General features: G+C 43.4%; 1 protein-coding gene across 12 annotated transcripts in view; it reads right to left on the bottom strand.

The window, feature by feature from the left end:
• Window positions 1-20,103, bottom strand: part of ZNF532 (zinc finger protein 532) — a 103,472-nt gene that overhangs the window by 56,680 nt on the left and 26,689 nt on the right. The window contains exon 1 of one of the 12 annotated variants that reach the window (XM_019640621.1): window positions 3,203-3,319. The exons of the other annotated variants lie outside the window; for them this stretch is intronic. The gene's annotated coding sequence lies outside the window, so the exon portion shown is untranslated. Of the gene's footprint in view, window positions 1-3,202; window positions 3,320-20,103 lie in introns of those variants that run through there. 12 annotated transcript variants of the gene reach the window in all.

Below are 20,103 nucleotides of genomic sequence, written 5' to 3'. Positions count from 1 at the left end.
AATTACAGTCGACATACGATATTATTAGTTTCAGGTGTACAACATACGGATTAGACATTTATACAACTTATGAGGTGACCACCCCGATAAATCTAGTCCTCACCTGACACCATACATAATTATTACAAAACTACTGAATATATTTGTTATGCTGTACTTACATCCCCATGACTATGTTGTAACTACCAGTTAATACGTCTTAATCCTTTCCCCTTTTTCATCCATCCTCCCAAACCCTTTCCCAGCTGGTAACTCTCAAAATGCTCTCTGTATCTATGGACTTATTTCTGTTTGGTTTGTTCATTTATCTTGTTCTCTAGATTCCACATATAAGTGAAATCATACATTTGTCTTTCTCTATCTGACTTACTCCACTCAGCACAATACCCTCTAGGTCCATATCCATATTGTTGCAGACGGCAAGATGTCATTCTTTTTTATAGTGGATTAATAATCCATTGTATTATGTACCACCTCTTCTTCATTCATCTACTGATGGACACCCAGGCTGCCTCCACATCTTGGCCATTGTAAATAATGCTGCAATGAACTATATGGATGCACATGTCCCTTTGAAGTAGTGTTCTGGGTTTCTTTGGATAAATACCCAAAAATGGGATTACTGGGTCCTTCTTTGTCTCATGTTATAGCCTTTGTTTTAAAGTCTATTTTATCTGGTATAAGTATTGCTAACGCAGCATTTTTTCTTTCATTTCCATTTTCATTAAATATCTTTTTCCATCCCATAACTTTCAGTCTGTGTCTTTCGATCTGAAGTGAGACTCTTGTAGGCAGCATATGTAAGAGTCTGATTTTCTTATCCATTCAGCCCTCCTGTGTGTTTTGATTGGAGCATTTAATCTGTTGACATTTAAAGTAACTGTTGATAGATATGTAGTTGTCGCCTAATACATGATTCTTATTATCTCCTTCTCTACACACAGCGAGGCAACTCCCCAATTTATCTACGCACAGGTACTCCCCCAGGGCGGCAGCAGCACTAATACATCGTTCAGTCAGTGGTAGGATGATGCCCACCATGCTGCCCGTATTGTCTCCTATCTGCCCAAGTCAAGTTAAGGCTTGGAAAACCCCAGGGAGGAACCGCCCAGCCTGCAGCCCCCTAAGACATTTCACATGCAGGAGCAACACTTTCTCTGTAGTAATCTAACCACACGGCCTGCTCTAGATCAATCACCTAAGAATGACGTTTTCTCTGAGGGGAGAGTGAACCCAGGGGTGAAACAGCGGGATATTCCGAAGAGGTTCAAAGTGAAGTTGCAGTGGTTTTAAAAAACTATGAGTCAGCCCGCCTAGCTCACCTGACGGAATCCTGACTCTAAGCTGAAAATGCACGATGGACAGAAAAGCCTGAGTGCAGGTGGCCGAGGGACAGCACCTCGCATTTTCTGAAACCCAAGATCACTGTGCGGGTAGGTTCACCTCTCCGGCGTTGTATAATTCATGTCATAAACACCACTCTCTGTAACTTCACACTTCTTTTTTGGTTTATAGAGATGGTTTTCATACCCACAATCACACTGTCCTATTACTCATTACCTTCCCACAATCTGGAAGGCAAGAGCGAATTTTCCACTCGGGAGGGAAAAAAATATTTAACTCCCACTTCATTCCTCAGTTATATCAAGTACAAAGAGAAATGTTTATATTTGAAAATTTTCTTCATTTTTCACCCCAATTCCTAAGTACTACTCTTTTTAAAATAGATTCTTTTGCTTCAAAACATTACCTAAAAAAATCTCAGTCCTCTGTCTTAAAAGATAACATTAAAGGATCTCAAAATTTTAGCTTGCCTTAACAGCTTGATTTTCAAACAGAATCAGCTTTAGTTATTGTAACAATGTCTTTCATTTCATTTATACTCTGTAAAATATATCTTCTTTCAAAGGCACGAACAGTCTTTTTAATTTAAAATTAAGCCCCATTTGAATAACCTATAGTTCACTAACAGCATTTATGCTTAATATAGAATGTTCTTTCACCCAAAGACACTGAAAATATCGGGGTAGGGGGTGGGAGGCGGAAGCTAGGCTTGTTTATAGAAAAGGAAATTGAAAGAACTCAGGTGTATCACATGATCACTTTATTCCCTCCTATGACACAGACAAAACATTTCCTTTACTACCAAAGACTCTTAAAATTACAGAGAGCTATTTCATCTTTGTTGGCAAAAGTTATCAAGTCAAAAGAAAAACTTAAGAAAAACCTAGTCACCCCTTCATCATACTTATGCTTTGCAATAAAAAAATGTGTTCTTCAAGGAGCCGTTTTCAATTTCCTTCCAACTAGCGAGTGACGGCTCAAAAGGCTCAGACATTACTTAACCATGAACATGAGCTTAACCATGGAGGCTAACTTCAATCCCCAGAGACATGCATACACCCAGCCCCGGGTCTGCCTCCACAATCACTATGCAAAGGCCAATGTGAGCAGTGAAAACACACCAGGTTCCCCAATTAAATGGAGAAACTAACATTTTGTTTAATGAAAATCAATACACTAAATCATAATAATCCTAAAAAAAAAAAACAAATCAAAGTCTATCGAGCACCTTGGCAGTATTATACAAACTTTCCATAAAACAACAGTCATAATACAAGATCTATGACTCTCTTTGGGGACTTCACTTGTCACTATTTCCTAGCACTACCTGGCCACTGAAGCCTTTTTTAAAGAAATAATTCAACAGATGAATGGATCTTATTCATGTTTCTATCCTTTTTATCTTTCCTTCAAATATAAAATATTCTTATAGCATGCTAATAATCTGCAATGTTTCACATTTATTTTGTTCCTCACAGAGAATGAATCTAGCACCCCCAGTTTTTAAATGTCTTCACAGAAATAAACAGGGCTTGGCTTCTCTTGGCCGTCTACATTCAAATTCTTGTTTTTCTCATTACACTGGTACGCAGACCTTGGCTCTTCATCGCCAAACTCTTTCATCTTTAGCATTTTCAGGGCTCTCCATCATTACATCTCTTCAACCACACAAAGGAAGGAAGGGAGGAGAGAGGGGAACGGGGAGAGAGGGAAGGGGAAAAGGAAAGAAATCCCGTCTCTTTTTCCCCAACTGACCTTTTGTTTCTGTCCCACTTCAACCTGAATTACTTACTAGGGAGACGTTTTCTCACTTCAGTTCCATTCCCAATACCAAGCAGGTTCAAGTTCACAGCCCTACCTCGTGCTTCTTCCCTTTTCCTAAAGCAGCTGGGAACAGATGTCCGTTTCAAGGCGGTTTGGTTTGGTTTTGTTTTTCTACATCTGATGAGCAACTGGAAAAGCCGTCACAAACCTCTGCCTCAGCACTTCTGTCTAGGCAAGTGGGGGAGAGGGGACAATGAGGAGCCTGGGCCCCCAAAATGGCAGACACTACATTTAAAAAATAATAAATAGTAATAATACAAACACATATACATGTGATGTCTGTGTACAGCTTTGAGGAAAAAACAGCAATCATAAATGGAACCGCGGAAGGAATCTAAAAATTTCATGCCATTTGAAGGCCCCGTACAAGTCACAAAATGCCAAAGAAAGTGCTCATTTTATCTTTTGTCCTCCACACTAATCAGACCCTGAGTGAATCTTGACAATAAGCCAGAGCACCTTGTAGGTCTAAAGGTTCCTTTCCAGCCACAGGGAAGAATGGTGACAAACAGCATCACAGTGAGCCGAGGGCCGCCTGGCAGGCCTCCTCACCTTCCAGCACTGGTGGGGGACCGGATTACACTCACTGCCTGCTGAGGACAGAAGCACTTCATTTGCCAAACAGCCAACGTCAGGATAACACGCAGTGTGTGCAAAGGCAGTTCATATATAGGGAGAAACGAAAAGAATACACAGTTTGTTAATTCTGTATGTGCTCACAAGAAATTAGTAAATACAACTGCTAAGATCCAGAATAGAGGGTTGGCCGAGTGGCGCATTGGTTAAGAGTTGGCTTGGGACACCAGCTTTGAGCAGCAGGGCCCCGGTTCGGATCCCACATGGGGGCCAGTGACACTGCGCCCTGTACAGCTAAGATGGTGAACAACAGCTCAACCTGGAGCTGGGCTGCCGTGAGTTGCCGGCGCCAGCGTAGGCTGCAGTGGGGCTGGCCGGCAGCTGGTGTGAACTTTCGTGAGCTGCTGTGAGCCACTGTGAGCGGCCTTTCAGTGGCTGGCGAGTGACTGCCTCACCCGGGAAGAGCACAATGATAATACCAACATGGGCCAGTGAAGCGATGTCCTCCACAACTAGACTGAAGAACAAAAGGACAGCAACTCGTCTGTTCCCCTTCTCCGATTCCCCAATGCTGTTCCCCTCCCCCAATTTCCCAATAAAATCTTTAAAAGAAAAAAAGAAAGAAAAATGTAAATAAACTGGTNGATGTCCTCCACAACTAGACTGAAGAACAAAAGGACAGCAACTTGTCTGTTCCCCTTCCAAGATTCCCCAAAGCTGTTCCCCTCCCTCAATTCCCCAATAAAATCTTAAAAAAAAAAAAAAATCCAGAATAGATATTTACTAAATTCTGATGGTATCAACTATCGATATACAGATATTTTGGGCAAAGTAGTGTGTTTTCTTCTTTAGTTAATACCCAATATTCCTGATTTTAAATGTAAGTGATGTGAAAGTTCAAACTGCTTCTGGAAATATAAACAGTCACCTAATCAGGGCACAACCTTGGGAAACACAAGCATAAAACCAGCCCCAGCCCTTCCCTGTGAATGTTCTTCACTCCTCCCTCCAGGCCATATAAACGGGCGCCCCCCTACCCTCCTCCACCCATCCTTCTCCCAGCCCTTCTGAAGCCAAGGGAACTCAGGAGAAGCCAAGCGGAGAACGTGCCGCCACATAAACAAATGGTCACTGCACACCTCAGCCTTTTTAGTAAAATCAGCAATTCTTGGCTTACTGCCCACCTCACCCCCATCCAAGCTCCAAGCGCTCATAGATCAAAACAGAAGCTCAGCCATAAAGAGCGCTTTTGCTTTTTCTACTCAGGTTCTGTAGCTGCCAAGAAAACCTCCAGAGAAAGCTAAGCAAATCCCTGCTCCACACCCCCAGGGTGGAGGTGGGGGCCCTCCGAGTCACTTAAGCTCCACAATGCTCTTTTCCTTATTAACTCCCGCCCTGCCAGGAGACAAAGGCCATTTCTAATCTTTTCCTCTTACCTGCTTCCAACGCCTCTGCCTTTTTCTCTCTGCAGTTGACCTCTAAGATGACAGGCGTCAGGCAAGGCCTCTCCCCACGCCTTTCCTTCCTACAGGTCTTGCCCGACCCTGCACAACTGGCCTGTCTTTCCAAGGGGATCTCCTCCATGAGCTTGCGGCCCTTCTCCTGTGATTTTGGTCACTCCTGTCACCGCTACCTGAAACTTTTAAATCCTTTTAAATCCAAACTCCAGAGATCATATCCTTCTCTCTATATATATACCCCTCAAAGACCAAACCTTTCCCCTGGATAACCAGCAACCCCCAGGGCAGCAGAAGACAGCAGGGCGACCTGACTAATGGTCACATGGTCCAGATCTCTGACAGGCTGAAGATAACATCCGGACCTCCGTTATGTGTCAGCTCCTGAAGCCTACGGTGGACGGATCCCCTGGCTACTTTCCCATGAGACCAGCCAGACGGAGGCCAGGGGAAAACCTCAGAACTGTCCTCAAGGCCTGAAAAAATGATTCACTACCCTTACCTCTCCTCCGACCAATCATCAGCCAGCACAATCCCAAACCCCTAACCCACAGTGTTGGTGACTTTGCCCTATAGACTGTAACCTACACGCCATGCGGGAGTTGGGGCCTTTGAGCACTAGCTTCCCGTTCTCCTGGGTGGCGCCATTCATAATGAAACAGCCAGTATTTCTCCACTGCAGTTCTCGCTGTTTAGTGTTTGGTTCTGCTCGCGCCAGGTGCACGAACTCTTTCTGTTCCAGAACATACCTACTGGCATACAGAGACCTCCCCGTCCTTAGTAACTGTACCTTGGTGCTGTCTCAGCCGGATCCTGCCTTCACAGTCAAGGTCTCGATCACCAGGACTAATCGTGTCTCTCCCTGCCCCTTCCTGTCCCCTGTGCTATCCACTCTCCAATCCACGCCGTAAGAAGGAATTTGGGAAGTGATGGAACTGTTCTTATCCCAATTATGGAGGTGGAAGCAACCAGAAATGAGGGAAGGCGCAAAACAGAAGACCAGCTGTAACAAAGAACCTAACAGTATGACAAGTGAGTAACAATCGTGCTGAAGTAGGAAGGGAAGAAAAGAACTAACCAAAGCAACTTTGGAAAACAAAATTGTTACTGTATGCTGTAAGGCTACAGGGAAGAAATAGTTTGCGATGTAGTTAGCAGTAGTATAGCAATGACAGTGTTTTAGCTTTGATAAGTGTCTTATAATTATGTCAGGTGGTTAGGGAGAACTGGGTAAAGGGAACATGAAAATGCTTCGTATTATTTCTGCCAACTTTTCTATGAGTTAAAATTATTTCAAAATGAAAGGTTAAATGAAGATGCTTGCTTCCATTGAATAGTGTAGAGCTACTGAACGAAGCGAAGCACGCGTCGCAGGACACTCCCCAGTCCCTTCCGCCTGTTCTGTTACCTGTGACCTTCCTCTCTGCCCCTGGCCTTTCAGCAGCATTTCATTTCCCAGTCATCCTTTCCTCGCTTGGACCCTGCAGCTCTGTCAAGAGCTGACTTCTCCCCAGCTCACTGGCCCGTCCCCCTCGTCCCTTGCGGGTCCCTTCAGACTCTGACATCAACCTTTGTTCCAAGGCAAGCAACCTCAGCCACTCGCGTGGTCACAGCAATCACGAAGATTCACAGAACTCACAAAGCTCTCTGTTCAGCCCTAATTCTACCTGAAGAGCCACCTTCCCAGTTGTCGGCTATATATTCCACTTGGCTCTCCGAGTTGGCTGTCAAACTTACACTAAAACCACCATGTTCCCGCCCAACCCGTTCCTCCTCTAAGTCCTGGCTGTGTGACATGAGTGACACTCAACTTTCTCTAGGAAAATATTAAAAACCGGCAGGTAGCATGTCACACACTGTGAAACAGACATTAGTTCTGCAGGACATACTAGGCTTTTCACAAACACTAGATGAAAACAGAGCAAATGCTGGATTTTTCTGCATTCAGCAGATTGCTTTCGGGCAGGATAGCCTCTATTATGCAACGGATATTATAAATCTCCCAAAACAGGGATCCAGTACTTCCCAAATTCTGAACTAACCACAGGTGATTTTTTTTCTGAGCCATGAAAACAAATGCCAAAATGATTTCCCCAAAGGCTGTACCAATTTCTGTTGCCGCCATTACATGTTAGAGTAACTTTAATTGCATCATGTCCCCCACATTTATAAATGTGTATTAGCTAATGTCTAAGGTAGCAAAATTACTTCTTACAAACAAATTTCTGCATTATTGATTATTAGAACGTTTACACGGTTTCCCATATGGCTTGCTTACTAGTTGCAAAAGAAATATTTGTCCAGCCAATGATGAATGAATGCATGAAGGGAGATGATGAATCTCCTATTTACTTCTCTCTGCAGCTCTGTGAAATAACTTACCAACCTCCACTCCTGTCACTTAACTAATAAGCAAGAGCATACAAATCCCATCCATTCAGTTCCCCAAAACGAATGAGTTTCTATGGACAAATCCTGGTGAAGAGAATGAGCTTTTAATATCCCAACTACACAGACACAGACAATAGGTGGGAGAGCACAGCACCCCTTCCTATACTGTTCCAGACAGAGACAACATTCCCTTTGCTACCCGGTTGCCTTGTGCTGGAAAATTTTCCACCTAAAATATGAGGCTAACAGCATACACACAAACCCAGAGATACAGGGAGGGAAGACTGACACTTAAGATAGTTACAGGAAGCCTTGTCATAATCGAACCCACCACACAAAGAGCACAGAAATCTTCAAATTCAAACAAGGAGTGGCCAGTGGTCAGAGAATTTCAAGGAAGGTTCCAACTTTTTTCATCGCACAACCAGACCGGAGACCTACAGCTGCAGCCAGGAGACCTACCCAGCCAAGCAGTTAGGACCATGTTTGGGAGGATAGTTTGTGATCATTAACCTTCCTTGTCTGAGTATCTGGATTTGAGCAAGACAACGGAAGAAGCTAAGTGAGTAGTATTGTCAGGTGGGGCGGCTGGTACTGGGGGGCCAAGGGTTAGAGGTCAACGCAGGGGCTTACCTTGTCCATCACAGAACACACGGGCTGAGGTGTGAGCTTTGGTTGCCATCAGGGAGAGGCACAAATGACCCACCCGGTCAGAACCACAGAGGTGGGTGGAGGAGCTGCTTACACCAGAGGCGTCGTGGCACCGTCCTCACCTGAGCCCACCTGACCCCTGCAGCTCCCAAACGACAGCGGACTTATGCATTTGCACAGACACAGCACTTCACAGTGTGTAGCATGTCCCACAAGCGGCAGCAGCGGCGGCAACCTTGGCTGGAAGTCACGTGTGAGAGGACTCCAGCATCCCTGTGCCCTGCCGAGGACGGAGCTCTCTCCTCCCAGACGGGAGGACGGTCAGAGAAGGGGAGCCCAGGCAGCCAGCCTCCCTGCATCTTCAGAACCTTGGCAAGTAAGTTTTCCCCAAGGGAGCCCTGAAAATTCTATCAAACTCCGAGTTTTGAGTCCTAGAGTTAATTAAAAAAATCAATCAATAATTAATGTGATGTGGGGAAAACAATATAAAATAACATATGCCTCTCCCTGTTTTGAGAAACGGAGTAGAGGGGTGTACTCATTTCAGGTGACAGTTGACTCACACGTTAATGGCAAGAAAAGGGTCCTCAAATAGGATTTCACAAAAAAAGACAAATATAGGGGTGATAGTGTACCCTGAAGACGTCAATTTTATATTGTTCCAGTTGCATACACTTCAATTAATGTCCTTCACTTAACCGTCTCACTGCCCCTGGCACTCTGTACCACCTAAGCCCCACCTTACACTGGGAATGATAAACGCAAATTTCTAGTTCCCAATCCATTTTAGTTCATCTTCTTGTTCTGCCTTGATGAAACCAAATGCTCAAAATTTAATAAGTTCTTAACTATCTCCCTAAGGTTCACGAGTCTGTGAAATTCTTGGAAACTGTAATAACAGATACAAATCACAGACCAAAAGTGTCATCGACCCAAATTCAATCTAACTTTATAGCTCGGATTCCTGTGTAGTGCCAATACTGGAAGTCAAACCACATAAAAAAAGCAGCTTAATTCTCCATCCAAGGAATAATAATTCTGCACTCCTCTAGTCTTCTAAAAACCTGACGGCTCTAAAACCCAAATCTGGGCAGTCTTGTGGAAAGCGCAGACAGGAACCAGAAGAGTGAGGCGTGTGAGCAGGGCAGGTGCAGAGACCCAAAGCGGCAAAGACCAAAGAGTGAGGCGCACGCCCGGCACCCAGCTTTTCGTTTCGAGCCCCACTGTCCACTGAAAGGCACCCGGCTCTTGGAGAAACGGCTGGTTCTGCCATTGGGCAGGAAATGCACAATGTGAGCCTGGAGTGCCTTGCAGTGCCAGAAATGAAGGAAGTGCTGCAAAACACACAACACTGATGGGGCCGCTCACAGGGACACAGAGGTCAACTGAAAGAGCTCCCAAAGCAACAGCTGGCACAACTGGGCAGCAAATAAGGCAGTACTGGGCTAGAGTCCAAAGCATAAAATAAATATCCACAAGTCCATACTGATATAAATGATGGAAATGATTGAATAAGTGGGGAAGAGCAGGCAAGTTTGCACACAATTTCCAAATCACTTATGTAGGAGCCCCGCCCTTATGAACCTTATAAAGGTGAAGGGTAACTCCCAGTCCTTGGTGACTTCCTCCCAAAGAGGACAGCATGGAAAGGGGAGAGAAAAGAGTGACTTTACAGTAGAGAAGCCTGACAAACACCACCGCAACCAGGTGACCAAGGTCAACATCAACCGTGCTAAGTCGTATGGATAGTATGTCCTCTTGATGTGACGGCAGAACGACAGGTTATCCCAGAAACATCTTACCCCAGCCTAACCACAAGAAAAACATCCGACAAATCACAATGGAGGGACATTCAGGGACAAAATACCTGACCAGTATTCCTCAAAACTGACAAGGTCATAAAAAACAAAGGAAGTCTAAGAAACTGTCCCAGCCAAGAGAAGCCTTGGGAGACATGGACTAAGTGTGATGATATCCTAGGTGGGATCGTGGGACAGAGAAGGGACATTAGGTGAAAACTGAGGACATCTAAGTAAACCATGGACTTTAGGTCTTTTAAAAAGTAAGACAGATAATGACTAGCTAAGAGTGTGGAGTATTAAAATGCAAAGAGGGGAGTTGAGACGAGCAGATGGGTACTACAATCTCTTTACTTCCAAACAGTGTTGGTGAATAGCACTATAAACAAGAAATAATTCCTAAATTTTTAAATAACAGCTCTGTGTGTGTGGAGCTTCATTTTCCAATTTATCCTCCTCCCAATAAGCTGCCTTAAGGTCGGCCACTGACTAATGCAAACAACTTAGCAATTTTTAAACCAAAGTGTACTAGAAACAGAATTTCCAAACATTTGCGTTCTCCATGCTTTCTGGAATCACAAAATGACTGCAAGGGTTTTCAGCAACCACAGCCAGTCCCAGCCTGTGTCCAGAGATGATAAATGATTATGCGGTTTCTCTTTCTGCCCAACAGTGGGCAACAGAACAACTTGCATTACTGATTGTTTAATATGTAAAACAACAGCCTATAAAAATAGGTCCATCCTAAAGATTTGGTTGTATGGGTCACGTGGCAGAAAATGAATCATTGACCCCTCTCACCAGCCTTCACGTACCTTCTAATAAGGCCAGTCCTTCCTTCCACAATAGCAATGTAACTGGGTTTTGCCATTCCAAAAATTATCAGCCATACCGGAAACTACTGTTTCCCTGTATAGTTTCCCAATCATATGAGTATTCCAAAATCCATATAATATCACAAAGCCAATGTAATTCATGGCCCACACACAGGAAAACAGAGCAAGATAGACATTTAATTTTTTTTAATTGTGGTAAAATACATACCGTATTTGCCGGCGTATAAGACGACTGGGCGTATAAGACGACCCCCTAACATTTCCACTCAAAATACAGTTTGTTATATACTCGCCGTATAAGACTACCCCCTCTTCCGCACACCTTCCACACACCAAATAAAAGGTAAAACAATATCAGATTTGATTTCAACATTTATATTTATATTCAAATGCTTATGACATGCAGGAAAACTGTCACAAGGCTGTATGTAATCAAACATATACATAAATCGCGATTCGCAATTTTGCGCTATCATACTGGGTGTATGGTCAGCTGTGTGCGATTTTGCGAGTGTGGTAAAATCGCATAACAGCAAAATCGCATAACAGCTGAGCATACACCCAGCAGCGCTGCTGATGCCTGAACGGTATGTGGAATGAAGTGGGCGGGCATCGGGAGGCCACTATGGCACGGGGCAAGCACTATGGGCAGTCTATCTGAAGTGTACCTGGCGTATAAGACGACCCCCCACTTGGAGGCATATTTTTCAGGGCCAAAAAATCGTCTTATACGCCGGCAAATACGGTATATAAAATTTACCATCTTAACTCTATACATTTAAGTTTTATATGAAGAGTATAGAAAATAGTAAAAGCAAAAATGCTACCTAGTATTACTAAGTGAAGACATGCAGAGGAATAAAAAACAATTAGCTGAGCTGTCCCCAAATGTAGGCTGAAAATTTCTTAAAGATATCTAAAGGGCAATTTCTAAATACACATATTATCCAAGATTTAGACAGGCTTCTGAGAGATTACATATATATATATATATATATATATATATATATATATATATATATATATATATATATATAATCATTAAACACCCACACATCATAAAACTACAGTCACTTGCTTCAGCGAGGTTCAAATCAAACTTTGTTTTTTCCTGAAATATCTAATTAAGGTGCCTGGGGAATATTTACAACCAGATATCCCACAATCATTTTAAACATCTTCAACTGAAGTCACCACCTACTTCTGTAAGAATGGACTCCCCTCTTTCCAGGCTGTTATTCTCTCATCACTCAAAGTAAGACTTTCACCTCCAACACCTCTTTTACCAAGTTCGGTCCATTTCCCTTGGAGATGTACTTGACGTCCATCCTCTTTTGACTCCTGTCACGCCTCTAGTTTCGGACCATCCCACCTTACACCTAGACAGATATAATACCCTGCTCTCCATTCCTCCATCCTCTCATTCAGAAGTCCCAGATTAACCTTTCTAAAACTCCATTTTATTCATATCGATCACTCTCTCCATTAAAAATCCTCGAATCACCTTTCAAATTAAGACCTGACACCAACTGGAATCCAACCACTGTTTTCTTGCAGCCCCACAAGTATTGTTTGCAGATGCATGTTTTCTTCTTGCACTTGAGACACACACACACACACACACACACACACACACACACACACACACCCTCCATCCGCCAAGTATGAAGAACCCATTCCTCAGGTTTCTCTGAAGGGGAGACGGGTGAAATGGAGTAGCGATTAAGAAATACAAATTGCCAGTTATATAAACAGTCACGGGGATGTAAAGTACAGCATAGGGAATATAATCAATAATACTATAATAACGATGTATGGTGTCAGATGGGGGTACTAGACTTATCGGGCTGATCACTTCGTAAGTTACATAAATGTCTAATCGCTATGTTGTACACCTGAAACTAATACAACATTGTATGTCAACTGTAATCGGAAAATAAATTTTAAAAACAAAGTGAATTAACAACAACAATAAAAGGTTAAGTAGTTTTGAGGTGACGATGGCCTGATTGATAAAAAGAAAGAGCATTCTTGGGTTCTTTCCAGGGTGATGGCACTGGCTCATTACACCTCATTTAAAAATGTGTGGCCTTTTGCCTAATGTGGATGTGCCTCCTGAGCTGCTTAGGCACCAGCCATGGGTCACCTAGAGTTCACACATGGAAAGGAGTGCAGTTTCCTCTTAAACGGGCAGCAAAATTTCAACTCACAAAACAAAATACCTCAATGTCTCCCTGACTGTTCTGTGACCCTTTCTCTTCATTTCAAAAACCGTCTTCCCCGTCAAGCCTAACCAAGGCCTGGCTGCAATCTCTACCGCTCCTTGCCCAACCCGGCCCCACCCACCTCTACAGCATGTGTCCCCCGCTGACTGATAGCCACACACGGCCCCATGCCAGCATGAGCAGCCCCAAGGTCCTAAACCAAGGCTCAAAGGGAACTAGAGAAAAACAGGAATGGAGAAACTGGGCTTGGAGAAGAGTCAAAGCAAAAGAGGGCTAAGTCCTTACTGTGTTGTAGCAGTATCTACCCACAGCCCTCTGCTTCTCCGGAAAGTTGAGCGGATGCCCTTTCTTCAGGGAAGAGGATGGGAGGTAGGCCTGGAGGTGGGGAAGGGGAGGCCATAGTCTGGCTGGCTGTGAAGCAAAGGTGTGGAGCCAACACAGGAATCCTAAAGGTCCAAAAGAGATGGGGGACAGGGCTCCCCGGCAGCAACGGGTAACGTCCATTCAGGACTATCCGTAGGCCACGTTAACTGTGACTCCTGCAGGTATATGCATCATCCTTTGTAACAGATGTATTGTTTACTTGTCTTCTTTCCCTAACTGCTTCAGTCGGAGCCCAAAAGTCCATTTTAAAAACATTCTCCAAAGAGCGGGTGTTGACTGCACAGTAAATGCACATGAGTTAGATCTACCAAGTGACTAAAAGTAATGTCTACTTTCACACAGCAAATAGCCTCCACTTCCTCAAATGCCAAGATACTTTGCTGTCCTGTAGTCAAAGGTAGATATTCTAGCTCCCTAGTCAGCTCCCCTGTACAACCACTCTTCAGACGCTTGGAAATTGCTAGAAGCCAAGAGGACATGAGAGCCACTGATCTGGGCTTGGCAATGATCAGAAGTTCAGGTCCACCACCGGCATTAAGCACGGGATTCCCAGGTCTACCAGAGGACACTTTAGTCAATCTTCAGAATACAGAAGGAGAGAAACAGGCAGAATGTTTCTGGTGTTTTACTATTTTATACATGGCAAAAACTTCCATGAAAGCATGCTGACTGAATTCATGAGCTTCTTCAATCCTTCCCTCCTGAAATTCTACAAAGATGACATTACAAGTATTTTATAAAAAATAAAAATAGGCAAATATGTAGAGACAGAAAGATTTGTGGTTGCTTAGGGCTGGGGGGGTTGGGAGAACTGGAGAGTGATGACTAAAAGTTATAAGGTTCCTTTCTGAGGTGACAAAAAGGTCCTAAAATTGACTGTGGAGATGGTTCCACAACTCTGTGAAGAGACTAAAAACCACGGAACTGTACGCTACTAATGGGTGAATTGCATTCTATGTGACTTATCTCAATAAGGCTGTTATGAAAAAAGTGTCATATGCCCAAAGGACAAGACAGTGAGGATGGATTCAACGCCGTGTAAGTCACCAATCAAGTTTTGGGGACAGGAAGAGTGGCAAGCAGCTCAGCAGAGTCGAGAAATTCATTCCATTTCAAGGTCTTGCAGGAGGCAGCTGCAGAGATGGAGGACGGTTAGTCCTAGGGAGCTTCAAAGCAGCTCAGGCCTGTTAAAAGTGAGGTGGGGCTGAAAACAAGGGCGGATAGAAGTCAGTATACAAAGCCCTTGTGTGATCCCTGGCCCTCTGCAACCTGGGACAGCTAGGGAAGAGCAAGAGGACAAGTCCCTGGGTCATCCTGAGGCTTGGGGCTCAGAGCCCCACAGTGAGGTATGAGACAGAAAGCCTGCCCTTCCATTTCCTCCACCCCTAAGGCCACAAGCCAAGATTATTCCCCGGGCAGGAAAAGGGCTGGGTCTCCTAGGAAATGAAAGCTCCAGTGAAAAGATTCCAGATGCTGACTTGAGGGGTCCTTCAATGAAGAATCCAGCTCCACGAATGACCTCAGAGAAGCGCCCCCCCCCCTCCCCGCAAAGGACAGGTCTCACCTGTGCGGGCAGAGCTTCCAACCAGCTTTTCACAGCCTCCTCCTTAAAGAAGAGTGCCAGACCTGTGGGAAAGCCTCCAACACCAAAGAGACTAAAATAAACCAGAAAATAAAAAAAAACAGAGGACAGAGCTGCCGCAAAGAGTCGAAGAATATACATACATATAATTAGTGTCCTCAGAGAAAAAAGAACAGGAAGTTATGATGAAGCACCCAAAGAACAAGAAGGAACTTTTAGAAATAAATATTAATGACTCAAATGAAAGATAAAACAGGTTAAAAAATAAAATGAAATCAAGGATCACTCCCATAAAGTAGAACTAGAAAAGAGATCCGGACAATAGGAGAGAAAAGGCATGAAAATTAAAAGTTCAATCCAGTTGGTCCAACATCTGACTAATATGAGTGTTTCACAAAGAGAAAATGCAGAGAGGATATTATCAAAGAAAAAATACAGGACTATCTCCCAAGACTAAAGGAGCCAAATCTTGGATGGAAAGGGCCCTCGCAGGGCTGCCAGATAAAACACAGGGTGCCAGTTAATAAATCTGAATTTCAGATAAACAATGACTAATCTTTTAGTGTAAGTATGTGCCATTGTTGAGCTGGGTATCTTGACTTTTTTGTTTGCTAAATCTGGCCACCCTCTCTCTACCTCTCCTGGCCCAGCACATCAAATGAAAAAGTCCACACCACAGCAAAATTAACCACCAAAGATGTAAGAAGCACATGCAACGAACAAGGGTACAGGCTTACTGTGCCCAGGCACTGTGTGAAGAGCTCTGCCCGTGTTAACGCGTGAATCTGCACAACTGCCGAAGGGGCCCTGGGTGCCTCTGCCTCCAGACACAAGGAGCCTCGCCCTGGGTCTGGGCGTTAGACAGCCCACTGCTCTAGAGGACTCAAGCACAGAGCATTTTTTTTTCTTTTCGAGCTCACGGGAAAGTTTTGTTTGTTTGTTTAATTTTGGAAACTGGCTGAGTGAATGGGAATTATGGGAAAGAGACGGGAAGGGGAGGTGGTGTGTGTGTGCAATTACAGCCTCTGCCCCGGGGTGCCAGAGGTGCCCGCTGTACAGACGGCACAGGTTTGTGGAGGTGCTCACAACTGCTTGAAAATCTTCGGTCAGAAAAGTTAGGTGTGGAGGAAGTTCAAGAAAATTGTCCTTGATGGAGAACCCACCATCTAGGCTCCCTGGGGACCCCGAGCTGCGCAGCCTGCCGCGGGGTTCGGTAGGTCCAGGCCCAGCTGCCACTTGGGCTGGATTCTTGCTGTCACTCAACTCACAGGGTTGGTCCAAGGATGGGAGCGTCTTCAGACTTTGGGTTTTAAGAGAGACGCCAGAGGAACAGGCAAGGCCCTGGGTGGGAACAAGTTCCAGACCATAGATACAGCTTGATTTAAACCTTTTAAATATTTAGGCATATGGTATATGCCTTTTAAATATTTAAATATATCTTTTAAATATTTCATTATACCTTTTAAATATTTAGCCATCTGGTCTCCATTTATCCATTTATACTCTTGTCCCCAGGCCCTGAAACATGAAGGGCAGGCCTGGGGGCCGCTGCCATCGCCATCAATCATCATCATCATCATCATCTTATATGTCAGGGAGAGAAAGTTTAAGTCTCTTGCTCAAGGACACATGGCCAGTAAATGGTAGAGGACGGACCAGAACCGACCGACCTTCTGCCTCCACAGCCCAGGCTCATCACCTCTATCAGAATAGATAGTGGGGAGGAAATAGCTCAAATGAAGAAGTCCAGATTTGGCAGAGGAAGAATATTCCTTAGAAATAAGAAGGTCAACAGCAGAAGAACAGATCAAAGAGTTGAAATTAACTGCCTGCAGGAATGAGGACTAGAAAATACCATTTGATTTTTTTTTTTAATCTATGCACATGTATTACTTTAACAAAAAATTAAATTGTTAAAAATAGATAAATAACCATCTTAACGACACATCTATTTCCTCAATGTAAACAACTTAAAAATCACTCGGCTGCTCAAGCCTCATTTCTTCAAAAAACGCATAAAACACACTCATGTCTTTTCCTAATGCAAATGCAAATCTGTCACAGTAAGAAAACAGTTCACTAATTGTAACCCTTAGGGTGTTACTGCAGTTACTATGGTCCAAAATTGTTCACAGTGAAATACAGCAAAATCCCATTATTTGTCAGAAAATGTTACATAACTGAAAACCCAGGAATAGTCATTTTTGATTACAAAATTAGGTTTCATGAATATTCAGAAAGAACTTTTAAATGTATTTTTCTTTTCCTGAACCTCAATGCATTTAGAAGACCCTTACTCAGTGAGAGTTAAAAATAAAGGGAAGAAAAAAAACAGGACGAGAAGAAAACCTTTCAGCATTTAACTACTTTTCAATTATCTCTATTCCAGTAAAGTACACAGCTTTTAAATAAAATTATCTGTTTAATTTGGAAACAGCTGAACTGTTCCATCAAACTTACCAAATCTAAGAGCACACATAATGAAATGTTAAGAACAAGTCCCCCTTAGACCAGGATCAATATCGAAGAGAAATTCCAACCCAGAGAGAATTTTCTGTGTTTCTTTTCAAACTCTGGGGGGGCGGGGGCGGAGGGGGGACAGAAAGAAACAGGCTTACAACGTAAGACCTGACCCCAGAACAAAACCACAGCCTCTGAAAAACGTAGTCCATACAGCCTTTTATGTCTCTAGCTAACCAGGCTGCCCATTTTCAAATGTAAGGTCACACAGGGCTGGGACTTGTCTCCCAGCTTCTTCTTTTGCTGGTTTATCTTCATATGCTCTACTCCTCAACCTAGTCTATCTTCTTCCCATTCAAAGCCTCCTGAAAAGACCTCTATGATTAATCCCCACTGGCTTCAATCTGCCCAACTTATCTCGGTCTTTTCAACATTTAAGTATTCTAATGTCTGGTATACCCTTTCGCAACAACTTTAGGAAAATGGCTGGTTAAACATCAGCAGTGTTAGTAATCTTTAAGAACCTGCAGTCTGAGGGGTAGGGAGCCCTGATTGTTTACTCATGTCTATGATTTAAAGACTCCCACCATGACGCATTTCAAGCTACTATGAACCATGATGTCACTGGTGGGGTAAAGAGGTATGTGCAATGTGCCATGAGCCAGTCAGGCCGCTCCAATATGCCAAGTCATCTCTACAGCACTGTGTCCCAAAACATGTCCCTGTGTATAGATATTAGGAGGGAAGGAAGACTCTAGGGTCAAATGGTTCAAGTTTTAACTGGTTTCCTTACCACAAGGCTTCCCCAAATCTTTATCCCCACCCCCTTCTGAGATCTTTACTATAGTAATGTGCATTTTGAATCACAAAAAAGAGTTGGAGTATCTAATGTTTACCAAATCTACTGAATCTCAAAACCCTTCTTTTGTCTTCTAAGAGCATCTCAGAGGCACTATGTGCCTTTTGGGAAATACCATGTTCAAAAAAATGACTAAAAAAAAAAAAAAAACTACTACTCGTTTGCAGCCAACAAAGAGACAGCAACCACCACACAAAGCAGAGATGGCCACACATCCAGAAGATACTTGCTCCTCTGCAGAGGGCCACCAATGCCAGCGGGGATTAGCATGCTGTTAGCCTATCCAACTGGGGCAATCCAACTTGGGTCGAACCTGAGTGACAATTTACACAGAAAACCCAGTTACAGCCTTTGCCTATTGGCCCCATGCCAAAGGGACGTGGAGAAGGGGAGAATTTGGGCACAATTTGTTTGGGCCTTTCCTGTGAGATGTTAACGATTTTCCAAGTCCCACAATGCATCTCTCTCATGATTCCAATAGGCCCCAAAATTTTAATGAACATTAACTTATAAAATATTCCAGGAAGGGAACAATTAACCTAGATAAAACTGCCAAAATATCTAGAAAAAATGGATAGGCTACTCCTGTCCATAAAACACCAAGGAGCGCCAGACAATTGAGGAAGATTCCAATTCTAATGGAGATGAAGTGGTTAGAGGAAGATCAAAACTGCAGAAAAGGCAAATGATTAATTAATTCCTTAGGGAAGAATAAGGAGGTCAATAATCTTAAAGCCTCGCAAATTAATACCCAGAGCCAGCCACGGTTTATTGGATTTGATAGTAAGAATATGATCTTCACTTATTTTATTTAAACCCTTCTGAAACAGAGAAAAGGCTTTCTGTGATGAAAACCACATATTTATGCTTCTTTAGCAAAAGTGCTGAGAATGACCAGACAAATGATGGCCTATGAGAAGAAGAAAAATGACATCAATCTACTCAAAGGCACTGGCAAGACAGAGGTGGGCTATGGAGAATCTCTCCTATAAGCCAAAACCAGAGGAAATGACTCTTCTATCTCACTGCCAAAGACAGTAAATATAGGACAAGGAAAAAGCCACGATAAACCCAGTGGACATTTAGGGAACTTTCCAGAGGGATCCGAATAATCTGGAACCACTCAGCTGACCCACAGTTAAGTAAAAACATGCCACCGTTCTACGCCATGCAATCACTGCTCTCTCTAGCTTACACACGAGAAGCAGAAGCCAAACCCTTTACAGATAGATAAAATATTAAACCCAACCACTTCACAGGTAAGCTAGGTCTGCAAGCAGTTCTAATATATTAAGTAATAAGCACTTAGATCTAAAAATGCATACAGCTTCCGAATTACCTCAATTCTGAAAGCTAACTATTAACTTACTGCATAATCGGAAGATTCAGTAACTCACAGAAACTTCTAATTATTGGTTTTTTTCCTCTGAAGTACAAATCGGGAATTGCTGATTTGATAACCTGGAATAACCAACTTGCTCTCCGTTTATTGGCGAGCATTTCTTAAGACTTGCTGCGTACTGAGCACTACACCAATAATATAGGTCAAGAGCCCCATCATTTCATCTACTAGCAGCAGAATCTCGAGTTCTTTTGTATGGATTCTGCTGCAGTGATGACGTCCCACCTCTCTTGTCTATTTCACACCCCCATTCAGGGACCTTCTAGCCAGTACAACCAAAATCTCTATGTGAACCCTGCTTACTCTATCACAG

This window comes from Hipposideros armiger, unplaced genomic scaffold, assembly GCF_001890085.2.
Source record: "Hipposideros armiger isolate ML-2016 unplaced genomic scaffold, ASM189008v1 scaffold_52, whole genome shotgun sequence".
Taxonomy (NCBI): domain Eukaryota; kingdom Metazoa; phylum Chordata; class Mammalia; order Chiroptera; family Hipposideridae; genus Hipposideros; species Hipposideros armiger.
This window is presented reverse-complemented; position numbering and strand designations above follow the sequence as displayed.